Below are 5,101 nucleotides of genomic sequence, written 5' to 3'. Positions count from 1 at the left end.
GCGCCTGGGTGGCTCTGTGGGTTAAGCCGCTGCCTTCGGCTCAGGTCGTGATCTCAGGGTCCTGGGATCGAGTCCCACATCGGGCTCTCTGCTCAGCAGGGAGCCTGCTTCCTCCTCTCCTCTCTCTGCCTGCCTCTCTGCCTACTTGTGATCTCTCTCTCTGTCAAATAAATAACTAAATAAATAAAAATCTTAAAAAAAAAAAAAATGATCAGAAAACCGAGCCCGAGCTAGCTAGAGTCAGTAATGGGTGCAAGGGCAAAGAGCTGTTGAGGGAGAGCAGAGGGTCTGTCTCCAAAGGTTATTCTTTTAAGGAAGAACATGGGAGGGATGCCGGGGCGGCTTAGTTGGTTGAGTGTCTGCCTTCTGCTCAGATCAGGATCCCAGGGTCCTAGCATTGATCAAGTCTCATATGGGGGCAGAGGGGTGTTGGGGTGGGTGTAGGTGTAGGTGGGGAGGTTTCCTTGCTCAGCAGGGAGCCTGCTTCTTCCTCTGCCTTCTGCTCCCCCACTTGTGCTCTCTCTCTCTGACAAATAAAGTCTTTTAGAAAAACAAAACAAAACTATAGGATTGCTCTCCATGAAATCTGCCTTAGAGTTTAGAAACTTGCCCTCAACGTCTTGACCTCCCCTGAGAACTGACTGTAGACTTTACTTTAATATATTTCTTAATGTTTCTTGGACTTCTGTGGTTTTCAGTAATTGTAGGCCCCAGTGTCTTCTCAAGAGTCTGGTAATGAATTAGTTAAGCAGTAAAAAAGGGTTCCCTCCTCACAAGGACCCTTGCCTAAGTGCTCCTGTTTCCTCTGAAGAAAAAGATATGCGTCAGAACAAAGGAGGAGCTCAGGGATTGAGAGATACTTCTACTGTAACTTAGTCATCACCATCAACTTTGTTACTGGAGGCAGACAGAGCCGGCATCTCCCACAACCAGGTCACCGCACAACGGTTACTAAGCACGGAGCCCTCCAGGCACCCACCCTGAGCTCCCTGTGTCTCTGAGACTTACGCAAGCAAGCGCAAGCATCTCTTAGCCCTGGATGTGAGGGTGGGGGTGGGGTGCCCAAGGCTATGATGATAAGTAAAAGGCAAAGAGCACTTTGAGGCTAGTCCCAGACATTTCTTTTAAATTTTGTACCTCCTCTGCTTTGAGTAGGTTTTAGCTCTCCAAAGGAAAAAAATGTTTTTAAATAGCTAATCTGTGTGTGTGTGTGTAGTTGTTTCTTACTTTTATTTCTTTTAAAATTGAGATACAATTGACATATAACATATTAGTTTCAGGTGTGCAACATATGGTCCAATATTTGTATATCGTAAGAAATGTTCATGCAATATGTCTACTTAACACCAGTCACCACACATAGTTACATTTTTTCCCTTGTGAGGTGAACTTTTTAAGATCTACTCTCTTAGCAACTTTGAAATATACAATACGGTATTATTAACTGTAGTCACCATGCTGTATATGACAGCCCCAGGATTTACTTATTTTATAATTGGAAGCCTGTGCCTCTTTGATCCCCTAAACAGTCAATTCTTAACGGACAAAGATAATAGTGTTCCACACTTGAATTTTTGAGACTCTGGGAAAGGCTGCTGGGGAATGACAAAAGTATAGAATACATAATGAAACATTGCAGATCCAGAAGGTTAGTAATTCAGGTCAATCCTATAAATATGGTGTATATGCCAGGCTTTGTGCTAGGTGGCAACACCAAGAGGAATAATATCTACACTTGGCCATCAAGGCTCTCAGAGCCTAGGGGGAGGTGTAGACGTTGGTGCAGAGAATACAATATAGAGATCTACACTCTAGGTGTAGTGCAACCAAATTGCTTTGGGAGTACAGACAAGGGACATCTAATTTAGAGTCCCACCCCTTAAAGATGTGAGGACTTGCTGAGTTTATAAATTCTGATGGCTGGGAGTGGGTCAGGCACAGTTAGGCACAGATGCTCGCATACACATTCCCTTTGAAGTTGGCCGTTGCAGAGGACGTGTGCATCTTTGTGAGACAATAGAAAACACCTAAACGTGAGAATCTTATGATGAGCCTCTTAAGATACATTGATGACATACCAGAGCAGCCTTTTGGGTGCTGGTGGGAATTCTTATCACTATGGATCCTTCTTTCTGAGAGGGGAGGGAAGGGAACTGACATTTACAGGACACCTGACAAGAGCCAAAAGCCTTAAAGGTGATCTCATGTTATGTTCACGAAAATCCTTTAAGATGAACATTTTAACATTTTCAAAGTGGGGTTCAGAGAAGTTAAGCAACTTACCGAACACCAGGCAGTTAGAATGTGACCCAACAGGGATTCTAACCCAGTCCTGTCTGACTCCAAAGCCTGTGACCTTTCTACATTTCCTTTTTTTTTTATTTTTAAAGATTTTATTTATTTATTTATTTGACAGACAGAGATCACAAGTAGGCAGAGAGGCAGGCGGAGGGGGGGGGGGGGAAGCAGACTCCCTGCTGAGCAGAGAGCCAGAGGCGGGGCTCGATCCCAGGATTCTGGGATCACGGCTGAGCCAAAGGCAGAGGCCATAACCCACTGAGCCACCCAGGAGCCTCTCTTTCTACATTTCTGCTGCACTGTCCTGACTCCCCGAGTTTCCAGTGCTTTTAGGAGTGTTTCCTCTTTTTCTCCTTTATTGTGTTGTTACCCTCCCCTTCATGGAGCCGGCCTTTCCCTTTTCCTTAGCCCTTTCAGATTCATGGATGTTTGAAGTCTTTGAGCCACTAGCGCGTCTAGCTTCTAAAAGGAGGTACACACTGATGTAAATGGGAGCATTACCATCTTGTCGACATCATCACCACATCATTATAATCAGCAGGCATGGTGACTTTCATCTCCACTTACATTTGCTTCTTTGCTGGGCACTATGTGGAATGATTTAGATGTATGTGATTTCTGTTACCTGGGGACAGATGAAAAGTTCCAGAGGATGTGGAGTTTAATGAGCTATAATGAAGGAAGGGACACCTGGGCGGCTCAGTCAGTTAGACATCTGCCCTCAGCTCAGATCATGATCCCAGCGTCTTGGGATGGAGTTCCTTGTAGGGCTCCCTTCTCAGCGGGGAGTCTGCTTCTAACTCCCCCTCTGCCCCTCTCTGTGCTCATGCTCTCTCTCACTTTTTCTCTCTCAAATAAATAAAGAAAATCTTAAAAAAAAAAAAAAAAAAAAAAAAAAAGGAAAGAAAGAAGTATTATTTGGGGATTCTGTGTTTGAAAGACAGAAGGGAAGAGCCAGGGCAGTCAGAGCCCGCACTAGACTGCTGTGTAGGTCTATAAAGGCGAGGTGGTATCAATGAAAGATAACAGAGAAAGAGCAAATACAAAGAGAGTGGAAACTCAGAAGAAAGCTTGGTGACTATATGAAGAGGGTATGGGGCCGGTGCACTGAGGCACGCACACCCATGCACATTCATGAGCTCCCATGTGCAGAAGGTAAGGTTAGGAGGGTTGGGATGAAGGGACCATCGTGAATTATGACATTCCCATGGATTCATTTTCTTTTCTAGTTACCGCGGTTGATCTAGATTTCATTCATCTTTCTTTTCTCTGGATTTTCACCACATACTAGGTCATCATTCTACTATTTTGAGTAGAGAAATCCTTTACTCTCAGTCCAAGAAAGGGAACCAGAAAGGGCCCACTTTGATAGCTGGGCCATCTTTATTCAGGGGCTTACAACCCTAAAAGCTGGAGCCATAGGAGGAGGTAGGGGTGAGGAGGGAAGGGGAGCAAACTCAGGGAAGTTGTCTGAAGTGGCATAAACTGAGAATCGAGATGATTTCCACTTGAAGTCACCTCTCCACTTATGAGTCATTAACTATGTGGAACCAAACACAGTTAATTTAGCACCACGTTGGAAAGCTTAGAACGTGAACTGCATTCCAGGGCCCGGGCATCCAGGTTTTAATCCTTTGTAAACGCCTCTCTTTTGGAACACAGTTTGGTGTCAGTACATAGGAACTAAGAATTGTGCCAACTGGTGAGTCATCACGCTCTGCTTTCTTCCAGAGGACTGTGGGAAAAGGATGGGCAGACTGGTTCAGATAAAACCCTGTCCCACCCAAACTCTCACTGAAGACTTGAAACCAATCCATTTTTTAAATGTTTTTAAAATCTAATTGAACTCAGAGAAATGATAAAGCCTCTGTTCTTTGCTTTCAACTTGGATCTGAAGGCTTGCTTTGTTTTTCTAAGTCTCTAGGCCATCACATTGGGTTATGACCCTTGAGTTCATGCTTGCTTTTTAAAGGACACTTAATAATTGATTGCACTGTGCTCGGTTTGGGGGATACAAAGATGGGTCCCTGACTTTGAGAAGCACACAGGCTAGAGCGCTGAGAGCATATGTAAATATTGTGTATATAAATACTGTGTATTAGATCCCTTCATAAAGGTACAGTGTGCACAATCTTTTCTGGATCTCTGTCTGAACATGGACCCACACTAAGGGTGAGGTTTTCTCATTGCACTGGACAGTGTTGCTCTTGGAACTTCCAATGCTTCCTCTGCAAACTTGGAAGAACAAGCACTGTTTTTCTCTGCTTGAATTTAATTGACTCTGCTTATGATATAGTATCAGCATGAGCCTTGGGAGTCCTCTAACAACCTCTCATTAATAAGGTTGGATATTTTTTTTCAAATGCCTTTCCACTTCCCTTTGATAAGCTGTCCAGGTGTTTAGAGCCTTTGGGGGAAAATTCCATCTTCTGGTGTTCTAATGATGAGTAGAGGATATGTGAATTATATTTTTGGCCTTAGCTGAAATGGTGCATGGTGAATCTTAAGATTGCTGTTATACGGTTTTAAAGGTGAACCCAGTTATTTGAAGCTTTTTTCCCCAGGCAGTTGACTACAGTGGAAGTGGAAAAGAAGGGAGAGCATATTGAGTAAGAGGACTGTACTCCAGGATTCTATTACATTGGTGGCATTTTAGAGGATTGTTTAATTTGATTCCACCATTGTTTGTGGTGTGCCATCTGTGTTATTTCCTTTCTTCTATTTACTTTGGCTTTCGTTTTCTCTTATTTGTCAAGTTTCTTAATGTGGAGGCTGAGGTCACATTTCTTTTCTTCTCTATTAT

Source organism: Mustela nigripes, chromosome 14 (genome assembly GCF_022355385.1).
Source record: "Mustela nigripes isolate SB6536 chromosome 14, MUSNIG.SB6536, whole genome shotgun sequence".
Classification (NCBI taxonomy): domain Eukaryota; kingdom Metazoa; phylum Chordata; class Mammalia; order Carnivora; family Mustelidae; genus Mustela; species Mustela nigripes.
Note: the sequence above shows the minus strand (reverse complement) of the source record.